The sequence below is a fragment of the Homalodisca vitripennis genome, chromosome 1 (assembly GCF_021130785.1).
Source record: "Homalodisca vitripennis isolate AUS2020 chromosome 1, UT_GWSS_2.1, whole genome shotgun sequence".
Lineage (NCBI taxonomy): Eukaryota > Metazoa > Arthropoda > Insecta > Hemiptera > Cicadellidae > Homalodisca > Homalodisca vitripennis.
Genome location: NC_060207.1, coordinates 171,909,735 through 171,923,328, shown reverse-complemented (window position 1 = coordinate 171,923,328; position 13,594 = coordinate 171,909,735). Strand labels below are relative to the sequence as shown.

Below are 13,594 nucleotides of genomic sequence, written 5' to 3'. Positions count from 1 at the left end.
AACGCGTTTTCATGTTTCATAAAAGCCGATTAGAGTTATGCAAAATTAAATCACAGAGAGTCGTGTAGAGATTATTTTAGAGAGTTAGATTGTCTGACATTGCCCTGTATTTACATGCTCAATGTGATTTTGTTGTGTCAATCTAAGTGCCCTTTGGTTCGAAAAAGGGATTTTCATCAGTATGGAATCAGAGGCAGGGACATAAAGCATCAAAAAAGCTCCATGAAAGGGTAAAAAATCCAAACAATCAAAACCAATTCAAATCTTGTCTCAAATGCCTATTGGTGCCAAAATGATTTTATTCACTAGAGGAGTTCATGATGAGTCGCTGGGATATTGTTTATGATTGTGTATGAAAGTATAGGATATTTTCTGGTTGAATATCCATATATTGACGACTGTCAAAACTCAACAATAAAGATATTATTAGAGTTATGCTAATTAGTAAGCACAATAAAACCAAACCGCACACGTTATAAGTTCAGAGATAATGATGAATGAGAATGTTTCAAATGTATGACTTTAAAGTTTTCACACGGAGTTGATTAAATGTTTAGCTATTTTATCTATTGCCAATAAAAAAATCTCACTTAGAATTACATGAAATTATGATATTCATATATATTTAAAGAAGAAATCACAATTGGGTAAAATAAAGCTCTTACACTACTGACATCAAACGAATGTTCAAGAGGGAAGGTGAGCACACAATCAACTGGCCACGAGCCTGTTTTCGTTTACATATGCAAATCAAGAAGTCTCTTGTTTGGAGTTCGCAGCGTTTCTCCACAATGTTACCAGCAATTTCCGTAACAAGGGCTTAAAGCGGATGGAGTCATTTTCTTCCACGAGCTCGATTTAAACTTTTGCAAATACACCGTTCGTGTGTACGTGTTTTTTTTTTTTTCAAATAGTTAATGTTGCCAAATTTTTTTATCACCCAACACAATACCTGCTCTTGAAAGCTGTTTCACTTTACAAATGAGAACACCAACAATAACGGTTTTTACATCATGAACAACCAAATAGTAATGGAAACTAATTTAACTAATTTCAGCAGTATATAAAAATGTATAAATAAAGTAAAAGGTTCCTGTTAGTATATTATTTTGTATTAATAATCTTTAATCAAACTATTGGCCACTCTTTTAATCAATAAAATAATAAAAATTAAAGTTGATATTATAATTGAAAATTGTTTCTAATATCTGGCTTTAAATATGTTGTTTTGTAAAGTATGTACCTGTCAACGTAGGTTACTTAACTTTCATATGCAGTACCATATGCAATTTCTTCAATTTAATTGGGTTTCGTAGTATACGTTGTTTCGAAAAATCACATACCCAAACATTTTCAAATATACTTTTATACGACTGCCGTTGGTTTCACCTGTACATTAATTGGCTGATCGTTAGTGAAGCCTACCATTCTTGAGGCTAGAAAAATTTTATTTCTGTATGTCTGGCCACATGATATCCCAAAAACGAAATGACCTATATACTTAAAATTGTGCATGAACTTCATTTATACATGAGGAGTACTGAGGTTGAAAGAATGAATGGTGAAAGAATTCCAATGGGGCTTGGCTGATTGTTAGTGAATATTTTACATTGGCCATATGAGTAACGATAATAGGAACGAGAAAATATCTGAATAAATAAATTTGTAACCAAACTCAGTAAACTCACAAGATATTTTTACATGTTAACACATTTATTCTAATTGTCCCTACACATACAGCGTCATTTTATAGTGTGTAGACATTTATTATTTAAACACTAATATAATACTCATTGTAATGATAAAAAAAGTGAATGTGTCATGTGGTAAGATATCTAAAGAAATATTCCATCTTTAAAGTTGAAGTTTTCCATTAAATTCCATTTCTACATAAACAAAAATTAGTGCTCTTTTGTTTGCGGGAGATGTAAAATGTATATTGTGTATAATTGTATGTCAATAATAAAATGCATCGCACTTCAGCGATGCTTGTTACGGGATATTTAGTGTAGCGTACTTCTATCTTGTTTGAGCATTTAAGTAAATAATTTTTAATTTTAAACGTACAGTGACTATGGCTTGACCAAAACAACTCTACAATATAAATTACAAGTATGCAAAATGTTTATTAATAAGAGTTTTGTGTAGCGTAAAGAAATCGCCAGAGAATTTTATGAATTTTAAACTCTCTTTCTTAAATTTAAATTAATAAAAAATAAAGTGATGTAAGAGTTATGATAAATCTGTTTCATTTTAATAGTAGGTAAGTTCATTCTTATTAATCGTAATTTATAAGAAATAAAGTTTCAAATTATAAAATTTGTATGATTACTTTATTATAAACTCGCATTTATTACATAAAAAAAATTGTTGTGACTTTCATGCAATCATTAAAAACCTAAAACATTTGGAATTGAAACTTTTCTGTACATGCGATTGTACATTAGAAGACTGAGCTACATTGTCGGCTCAGCCATGAATGAAATTACAAACGTTTATGTAAATTACGACAGTTTTGTTTCAATTCTTCTCAGAACTCAGTCTTGATAATTAATTTATTAAGACATCTTCTCAGAACCCATAAGTACCAAAAAGAAGAAAATAGTCTGCATTTGTCATTTATGATAAGGTTAAAATTCGATGAAACTACTCATAGATTGATAATTTTAGAATGAAAGATAAAAGAATAATCTATTCAAGTAATACGCAGAAGACAAATATGAGGCAATATCTTTTAGGAATTTACGCTGTGTTTTGTTAGCAAACGGATTTATTAGCTTATCGGCAAACAATCCAATGATCATGAATATACACTCTGTCGAGTGTTTTATACAGTTTATATTATTCCTCTATAACTCCATAATCGTAAGAGTTCAAAATATTTAGTATATTTTATAAGCGACTCCAGATATTACACGATAGTATTAAATAAAATCTAGAAGACTTTTCTCGTGGCGCATGATTATGCAACGCAGATTCAAGTTAGAAGTCGCACTGTGGGTCTGACCTTGACTGAAATTACACAGCACTGGTGGGCGAATTGTAGGTTTGCCTCTCCGAGCAAGGATCTACTGGTTTATCAGTATGGAGGGAAGAAGACTGTTCCGTGATAGAAGTATACTCTACACTACGAGCACAGAGCCTCCCAGAGCCAACCTTGAATGTTGCGCAATCCATTGTTGTTAGCGAGAATACTGATAGCGTACCCTCTCCAGAGGAAAGGTTAGTTATTTACTTCGAGCACGATGTATACCCAACGCTAGTAACAGCAAGCGTGATTCTGTTTAGTAATAAGGTTATGATGATTGCTAAATAGATAAATTCTAATAGAAATTGGGACATTCTTTTTACTTCGGGTCGAACGCCTTCTCTAAACTTTCTTAAGAGTATCATAGAGTAATCTACAAATTGTTACACTGTTTTTTTTGTTTCTTTTATACCAATATACATTTTTATCATATTTTAGTTATGAAGCATATATTTCGTAGCTTACGAGGTAGGAGTTAACCAGGACACGTCACCTAACGTAACTTACATGCAAAATTTCATGGATGTAGTTAATTTTGTTCTGAAGATATCACTCTGAGTCATAGGCTTTGCTAACGCTCAGCCAAACCATCTAGAGAGACATGCACCTTTATCGAACTCTATCTTGTCTATATACAAAAAAACCCGATACAACGGAGTACCTGAGAAGGACCTGAGAAAACGTTTCGAAAGTCTTAACGTCCCATCAAACAAAATATCCTAATTGCTTGTGTTTTATGTCACTTCACTAACGCTCAGTTAATAAATATGTTGCCTGAACTCGGATTTGGATCCGGGTTCCCACTTGATATAAACGTAAATTGAAAAATATATAAATGTATAATTGAAAGATTCAAATTGTTTAGTGTTATTACATCTTAGAACAACACAATGCTGTCACGGATAAAATAATAGTATGAAACATTCACTTTTTATTACAAGACGTTATGAACTATGTGGGACAAACAGGTACTGAAGGTGAGAAAGCAACAATACTTGATGCTAGTGCACGCGCGTGGAGTGTGATGTCCTTCGCAAAGCCCTTAGTGCTAACTGTGTTAACGTCTGCCACGTTTTCAACACACTATAAGAGCAGGCCGCACTTCGATAACATTAGAGGTGGTGTTGCCATATCGCTGCTGACCATCAGCTGTTCCCTAATGTTGAAACGAATCAGTTACTTTTCATAAAACTGGCAACATTGTTGGGCGCGGGGTGTAGAGGGGGGATTCAAATGCACTATTCACCCACGGACTACTCTCGTGTGGGCTGCTCTAGTAGGCGAATTTGCAGACGTAGTAGTAGGTACACTGAGGTTAGCTAACACATTAGACAGTCGTAATCAACAAAGAAATCGTGACTGAAGTCGAGTTGAGAGGAGAAAGTTAGCAATTCAGAAATTCAGTGTCTGTTTGGTGTTAGTTATAATAAACAACTCCCAAAGAATTTTAGAAACCTTAATCATTTATAAGCTTTACTGATGATCGAGTGGTAGGATGACATACAATAATGAGATACTGGCCACACGATAATTCAAATAAATGCGAATGGTATTTTTATCCCAGTCCTAAAAATTGTACAAGAAGCATATAGGTTTAAATCTCTTATAAATGGATCTTATTATTGAGTATCTCCTACACAATATTCGTGTTTCTTCTTCGTCACATGTAAATGAATTAATCAACATATTCTTCCTTTTAGTTTCAGACTAAATATTTAGATACTTTTTTAATTTTTGTAGTTTAAAATAGGTATCTGCTTATGTGATTTGAACAATAGTAATATACCAATAACGAAACTATAACTAAATAACTAAGGCTCTTTGGCTACTAAAAGAGTATGGTTAAATAGTTTTTGTAAAAACTACCTCAAACTATGTAAGGTGACGTTTTCGGCATCCACAGATAAAGGGCATATTTGATTTCATAAATGCATCGCTGCTTGTGGTGAATAATTTAATATTTAGTACTAAAAATTACTCAAATAGTTTGTAACGTATCAAAAGTAGCAGGCAAATGGTTTAAACTTCTCTTCATTATACATAATGCATGAAATCAGGCTATCACGTATGACACCTAGACTGATTTTCTGGTAATAGGATTGCGGGTTGGTCTTCATCAATCCTCTAGGAAACGAACTCGGAGTATTAATGGGTATGTTTTGTGTAACTATTAAACATCGGATAAAAATTAAGTGGACTAAACAACCAGCAATTGCTAAAACAACTATTTTGTTAAATAGTGTGTAGTGTTTTTGTTATACACAATGCGTTATTTGTTTAAGTTTAAATTTTGATACACTTTAGCGACTCAAAGTCGTCTGCCGGTCTGAGAGTGTTTCAAATAAAAGTTTTTTTTTTTAAATCACGAAATAATTTCAAGTCTTCTTGTAAAAAATGGTTTGGTATCATTCGCTAGGTTATCTGAAATAAATATATTTTATCGATAACTTGAGAGACCCCAGTAATGAAACTATTGCATACATTCGCTATACTGACTCGTAGTCAAGTAATTACGGATGATGTAGAGAAGAGTTGTAGAGCTGGAACAACGCAGATGATGCAGTATGAGTGTAAGTAGGCGAGCGTGACCTTGGGAGTAATCTCGACTGTTAAGCTCTTAACGAGCGTTATGAATATAACATTGACAAAGAACTGTGGCAATGCTGATAGCACGATTAGTTGGACAGCAGGTTAATTTTACAGCCGACCCATTAAACTGGGAAAAGTTTATCACCGCCTGCTATTGGGGCATGGTAGAACAGTATCGGCAATAAAAGTTACTACTGACTACTCCATTCTTTCATTTCTGATTAATATAAAACGAGCAAATTGGTTTTGCTTAGCGTTATCTATCAGAAACTTCATTACCATTCAATTGTGACAATAATTGCGAGTCATTGATGAGACGTTCTGTCGTCTTCTAAAACCTTTTCGTTTATACATTTCAGTACATTATTTCATAAAATCTTAGCTATTAAAAACTCATGACAACAACAGATTGAATGAAAAAGGCATTTCTTAAACAGGTGTGCAACGTTCAATAAAGTTTACAACCTGACCTTTCATCACAGTATCTCAAGGTATTTATTTGGACGTACGATAAAAAATGTATTTTAAGTGTTGGTATGACCTCTTAATCAAATTTCTATATCCAACGATGTATAAAAATAAACATTTTAACCTTCACATGTATGCGATTTGAAGCTTGGGGACAATTTTACATCCCTTTTTGAGTTCTTTTCCATGTATACATGTTTCCATATTTGTTTCGCTGGCAGGAGTACAAAACATGTCAAACCACAGATATATCCCCGTAGTCTCCCCTGATATTCAGGTAATTCTCTTCGATCATATTTAATAAACTCTGTTTCTTTACTGCAAACATCCTATCTTCAGCCATTTTCTGTTGACCTGGTGTCAATGATGTATTAATATCAATACATTTTTAAATACTATAAATGGCAATGATTTCTCATGGAATGACAAAATACTTTGGTCTGCTTTTCTTCAGAAAAAATACTTTGTGGGAACGTGGGTAAAAAATCCAAAAAAGTAAAGCTACCGTTAACCGATAGCGCAATTTTATCTTGCCGCATTGTGCTAATTTTTCATGTTCCTTCAGCAGAGTATTCATTCAGATATGTTAATTATTCAATTAATTTATAGTAGCAAGCATAGTTGAGATTTGAAAATCGTAAATGTTTGCAATCTCTCTGTTAAATAAAACAGTACACACTGAAGTACTGGTAACTGACTTAACAATGTTCTAACAATACGAGTAATTTGATCCGATATGTAAATAAGCTCAGACGATTCAAACTTGTTTATGTTTCTTGTTGTAAGCGGTAGTAGTTTACCTCGCCAGAATTAGAGAGTCCTTGTTAAAGTTTTTGTTAAAAAGATTAAAACAAAATATTATGCCTGCTAAGAAGATGTTTAGACGGCTAAACACAAAGTGCTGTACAAAGACTTGTAACGCGTACTCGAGAAAAGACAAAGGACTAGCCAAGAGGAGCTTTAATAAAGAGTTCCATTCTTGTACGTGAGCGGCTGTTCACGCTGTATATTACATTTAGCTATTTCGAAATGTACTTAATGTCACCAACATGTCATATGTTTCACGTAAATATTATTAGATACGATCATTAATTTGTAAAGATGACGATGAACAGCTCTGTTTGTGTACTTCAGGAACGAATGATAATTATACTGGAGTGTCGTGGGTAGCAAAAAATAACTTGAATTATTTAATATTTATTTAATGCACTGTAGTTATGAATAATCTATGAATTAAAAATGGATAACTAAAGTCGCAAAAGTAATACACTCTTATTTTCTAAAATGTTGCCTAATAAACCAATACAACGGAGTGTCGAAATACCAAATGTAACAAAAAAATTCCGTTTGATACTTTGTTCCCAATGTGGTTGTACCTTGTATCAAGAGTAATATACGCACGAAGTTTAAAGTCTCTAGGCCCTTCTTTTGTCAAAAGTTATCCTGCAGACGAGTAGATGAACGGACTGCACTTTGGCCACTTTAAACCCAACATAAACATCCAAGAGGAATTCATGTACCCAATTTCCAACTCTCTAGGAATTTTTTGTTCAGAGTATCCTGACTGACAGAAGGACAACGACGTAATTTTAAGAAGGACTTTTGGATCCTTAATTATGGGATGTTTTTTGAAAGTTGGAATATTATATTGCAATGTTTTCTGGTATCTGTACAAATACGTCTAGAGCAGATACATAATACAGGGATAAATTTTATTCTTGGCAAGTTTATATAAAATTCCACACTGCAGGGGTACTGTGGATATTCTAAGGAGTGGTTGCCAAAGTATTCATATCTATTCGTATAAACTAGCCTCTAACCGTTATCAAAAGTGGAAATAGTGGAACCACATTTTTAGACCCCCAACATCTGGTTGAGGAATACGGCCCTGGTTGCACCAGACACAGTATCTTGTCGCATGTCACCGTCCGTGACGAAACTGACCTTGACAGCTCACTCCGGTTACATTACCTCAGCGCTCTTCGCTGTAACGTGAACTGCTACGCAAATAGAACACCTCTGACGGAAATAATCTTAATTGATCAAATTATTAAGAGACGACAGTTTTTAACAAATTAAACATTTCTGTGTATATTCAGCCTCTTAATAAACTAGTCTCACCTAGTAATGAAATTTAATTAAATGTAACATGATTTTAAGTAAGGTGAGGTTAGGAATATGAAGTACTCTCGAAGGTAACCTAAAGAATTCCCCAGGAGGGAGGGTTCACTTCTGGCTGGTTTATTCCTTATAGTTCAACATACACTTGATACAGCAAAAATCGACGTGTCACTTAAATTTGGACAACCCTATGGATGTAATTTGCATCATTAGCCGCCGCAAATGTCGAGATATTGGGTGCAAGACTAGATAAATATACCCAGTCCTCTGCCGGGGATATTTTTGTTAAAGAGTTTTTGGGCCTGCCTAAATGTTAAAGGCAGTTGCCAGGATTTGTTATAAGAATGTGCCGCCCCTGCTCGCTTTGACTGGTGAGGTTGAAACAGAGCCGTCCTACTCCTCTTCTTCTAAGGAGATATGACTGAGACTTATCCCCAAAATCCTCCCTCATGGATCTTGACGGCGCGGCTCTTACTCCCAACTTTAACCATTCAGTGTATCCTGTCACTCCGGAAACAGCGCAGAGGTGCTTTTAGGACTAAATGCAATCGTTCAGCTTCTTGTCCCAAGAGAACAAAAACCACTTGAAAATGTTTTAAGGAATGTCACTTGCTTCCTACAAACACTATAGTAAGTTCCCTATTAGTAGCAACGGGAAAAGTCAATTGTAGGAATATCAGAACTCGGAAAGTATAAATACACTATACATAGGTAAATTTAAGGTTCTTAAATGCATACGAATCGAAATGAAAATATAAATTTAGTAGAATTAGGGAAATGGGAAGCGTTTTGGAGTGAAAGAACCTATTACGCATATCAAAGCAACCAATATACGTGTCAAAAAAGGTGTATATTATTTTCAGTGTAGGTCTTTTTCACACCTTCTCGCTAATATCGGTCTGGTTTGATCATGGTGTGTATTTCGCCTTCTATTATAATGTTGTAGTGGATTCTAGCTAGAGCTATTATAAGATTTTCTGTAAGAGTCGATAATTGTCTAGTCTTGGTCTACTCACCCTAATGGGACATAGGTTAGTGTTAGTTTCATAAAATACAGTAATGTAAGATGAAGAAGCACAATTCCATCAAACTCTTCATTTTATAAACATCGCAATCCCATTAGTGAATCAATACAAAGCAGTACTCACGAAAAACCAAGTGTCCACAACAGCTCTGGACAAAATAAGGATACCTACTCAGATTAAAGATCAGATCAACCCACCACATGCTATATAAATCTCTGTTCAAAATCTAGATCCTTGTTAAAGATTCCATGACTGAAGGAAGACTGTGATCCATGGCCGTACATAAGCGCTGACCAGATTCATTCTTTGGTCTTATTATGACCAGAATAATTTAATCACATATTTTTAAATAAGAAATGAGTTTAAATTGGCAAATAAAGACTAAAAATGGCGAACCATCATTGACGAAATAAGTCTTTATTTGTTCTCTTAGGACAAGAAGCTTATACATTGCACTCAGTCCTATAAGAACCTTTGTGCTGCTTCCGGAGTGACAGGATATTGAGAATGGGTAAGGTTAGGGAGTAGGGGCCGCCTCCTATCGAGATCCATGAGGAAGAATTAGGGCACTAAATATCAAAGTTATGTCTCTCCGGAAGAAGGAGGGGGTAGCTCTGAACCAGCTTCTCCAGTCAAAGTAGGCAGGTGGTGGCACACCCTTATTGAAGCTAGCAAGAACCTCAGAGGTTAGGGAACAAACCCCACCAACTCCAAGAGTCATCTCCCACAGTAGACTAAACCTATCGAACTGCCCTTGAACCTCAGAATCTCGACATTTGCGGGTAGTGATGTGCCGCTCCTGGACATCCATAAGGTTTCTCAGATTTAAGTGACACATAGTTTTTGGCTGTGCCCAGTGGTAGGTTCAACTGGAAGGTATAAACCAGCCAGAAGTGATCCCTGCTGGGTTGAAATAAGTCTTACTATAAAGTCTTTTTAACTGTAAAAATTTCCATATTCGGCACCTTCAGACTATTGTTATTATAACTCATACAATCTGAAGGCTAATCCATTTTTCTTAGAGTACTCAGAATTTGTCAGTAGGTCGATTCATGATCCCAGCACTCAGAGCCGACCAAGGTGTAAGGAGTTGCGTGTGCGCTCGTGTAGGCGGGACGTGGGGGCAGAAGCCGGTCAGCCAATTTAGCATTTCCTCGCGTTCTGTCCTCATCAGGTGTTCATCGATCCTTAAATAGCTGTTCTTGTCTATATGTCTATTTTCAGCTTTTGCCGTTTATCTAATCAAACTCACCGTTATCTCACCTGAGGCTCTGTGTTCCGTTATTGGTATGGACCAGTGGAGCATCCTTATATTAATGTACCTATATGTTTTTATTGTCATGACAATAGGATCTGCACTGGGTCCAGTAAAAGCTGAGGCGAAATTTACATCTCAATGGATATCCAGGAGTGACACATTACTAATCGCAAATATGAAGCCATTAAGATAAGGCTTGGTCGATCCTGCCAAGAGCGACTGATGGAGCGGATGGTACTTCTTTAGTGTTTTGCAAGCATAAACAGGAGAGAGTATTGTCGCCTCTGCCCGATTTGACTGGTAGAGGCTGGTTGGTGCCCTTCCCCTAGGTGACATGATTGAGAGAGTGCCCGTTATTCCTCCTTAGAGGGTATACACGGGATTCGAAAGAATACGCGTCTTACCCTCACTTATCCTGAATATCGAACCAAGCGCAAATGTCGTTTTAGGTCTTGTTCAATTAGATGGTCCCCAACTTCTCCTCCTAAGTGAATAACAACAACAACGATGTGGATAACTCGGTGACCGAAGGTTCGCCAACAGGCTGAAAAGTCATGGTTGTGTAGAAAACACAAATACCAGAATTAGATAAAAAGCAACTAATAATATTTTTCCTCGGGATCCACTTATCTCGTTCAGAACCTGTGGCTGTAAGAAAAAGACGTTGAAATTTGGATCTGAGTTAGAGATAACTTAATTCAATAAAGTACAGATATTATGTAGAGACATAATTTCCCCTTATTCCAAATAATAAGATCCACAGGCCAGTGTTCAATGAGGACGGACATAAAAGACCGACAGAAACGCGGAAACTGCATCTGCAATTATTTACTCTACTTCTTACTAATCTGCCAGATCGGCATTCATTAGACAATGGTATAATTCGGTGATTTGAAGGACATGTGGTTTGTAGGGACGAGGTGTAATTTACGTCATTTTTATGGTGTCTACGTCCGTGTGACGTATCTACAAAGTCAACAAGGTACTACTACAGAATTCTGGTGTATGTAGGTTGACTATGTGACGTTAATCGCATCTCAGCCAACGCCAGAATTATAAGTCGGCTTTGTCAATCAGTCAACAGGATTAGACTAATGCAGTCTTGCAGAACACGTCAACTCACTTATCTAATTGGTCCACTTTTAATAATAAGACGACTGCAAAGTCCATTTACACCTTTCCTAAAACATCTAATATTCGCTGATGACATCGTGAGCAGTAAAATATTCAGTTACAACAAATTCACACATCACATCACGAGTCTTACAATATTAATTTAATAACAAATATAACTGGATGTTAAACTTGTGCCTCATCGTTATTAAATCAAACAAAAATGTTAAGCATGAAACGTAAATTTCTATTGAATACTTTCATAATTGCAAAACACTGGAGGAATGTATACAAAATACTTAATGCAAAGGCATTGTATATTATCATGTTTGAATATGTTCTCTAGTTCAATAAATAACGTTGAAATTTAGAATCACATATCTACACCACCAACCATGTACTGTTATAGAATGTTTCACAACGCGTGTTAGCCTATGTTTGAAGTTTACAAGCGCTATCAGTTACGTGTTAGTGTTGTAACTGTACAGAGCTTATCACCATAGCTTCGCCAACAGGTGATGTATTATGTAGCTGATAACAGTATTTGCAAACCTTCGAGCAGCGTGTGTGTTTTACTGCAATCAAGAGATAAGTGAATGTTTGCGGAAAAGGACTTGTTTACTACGTTCTAGGCAGGAGGGGAGAGGGGTTAGAGGGTGCCAGGGGGTGGTAGGGAGTCAAGGGCGTTTCGATGGCGCCGAGTCGGGAAATACATACAAGAATTCTTCTGTAAATAAAATTCTCCGGTTAATTAAAGCATTCCATTGCGACACCTTGGCGACAAAATTCCTCTTCTGAACCTTGCGGAATTCAGTGAAACAATGTAATTTATTAACATCACAGTGGTTTTCTGGCTATTATATTTTAAGAATGATCAGATTCCAGTCACTTCAATTGCTGCAAATTAAATATACATTTATTTCGTAAAATTATTAAATAAATGTAAAAGGATTTAAATCATGCTTTTAAGCCCCTTGAACTAAGTTGATTTCAGGCATCAAAACAACCTAAAGGCGAACAATTTGGTAAAATATAAAACTATGCACAATTAAACACAACTAAATAACGTACATACTAAATGTACTTCTCATTCACACTATCATAACTTTCAGTATAGTTTGCTAGAGCATGTTATGAAGCTAATATTATTAGCTTATTTTAGTAATTTAGCGATATTTAACAAAATCTAAAAGAATATTCATCTTGATTAGTAAAGTTTCCGTAGTATGTCTTTATGTGAATATAAATCACCTCGGTAAGTGAGGATATCGAAGGTTGAACGATTCACCTGCCATTAACAAACGCACTATTATTACGCAGGCGCCAGGTGCAATTAACCTCAATATAATCGCGCCGTTCACTCCGGACGTGCTTCGTACTCACCGGTTGGAGAGGACAGGTTGTTCACACCACCGAAACAAAGCGAAGACCGGCGTGTGAAGAAGTGGAAGAATTCGGGCGGAAGGAGCGAGCAGAAGTCGAACCGTTAGCGAGGACGCGGCGAGCCGAACTGCCGAGGAGAGGAGAGGAGAGCCCGAAGTCGGGAGGGGGGCGACGTCACACCATTGATAAACAGACTGCTGTGCTTGCTGTAGTGGCTCAGGTATTGTGAGGATCGATAGACTTCTTGGCTTCTGGCCACGTGACCACGTTACTTGGAACTGGCAGTCATACGTGGCACCACTGTGTTCTAGTCTGGCTACAAACTTAATCTTAAGGTTGACTTAGTGACAAGGAATTTCCAAAATCATGGTATTATTGATGAGCTGTCAACATTATTGACTGCCATGCCATGGGAAATTCACTATGGAAATATTAATGAGGTTTATTTAATCGGTTCTTGAAGGGATAAATGAGTGGTCTCTATATAAGAAGTAATTCTTCCAATTACGATATTGATAAGCAGACTATTTATTCAGTTATGGGTGAGATCAGGAAATTATTTCTCGAGTAGTGGGATGATGAAATTTGATTAAAACAAGTGATTAAAAA

The 13,594-nt window shown here is 36.0% G+C and overlaps 1 protein-coding gene across 1 annotated transcript in view; it reads right to left on the bottom strand.

The window, feature by feature from the left end:
- LOC124352732 overlaps positions 1-13,124 on the bottom strand; it is a 220,688-nt gene extending 207,564 nt beyond the window's left edge. Inside the window, exon 1 of the mRNA XM_046802371.1 lies at positions 12,986-13,124. The gene's annotated coding sequence lies outside the window, so the exon portion shown is untranslated. The remainder of the gene's footprint in view (positions 1-12,985) is intronic.
- Positions 13,125-13,594: the final 470 nt, after the last annotated feature.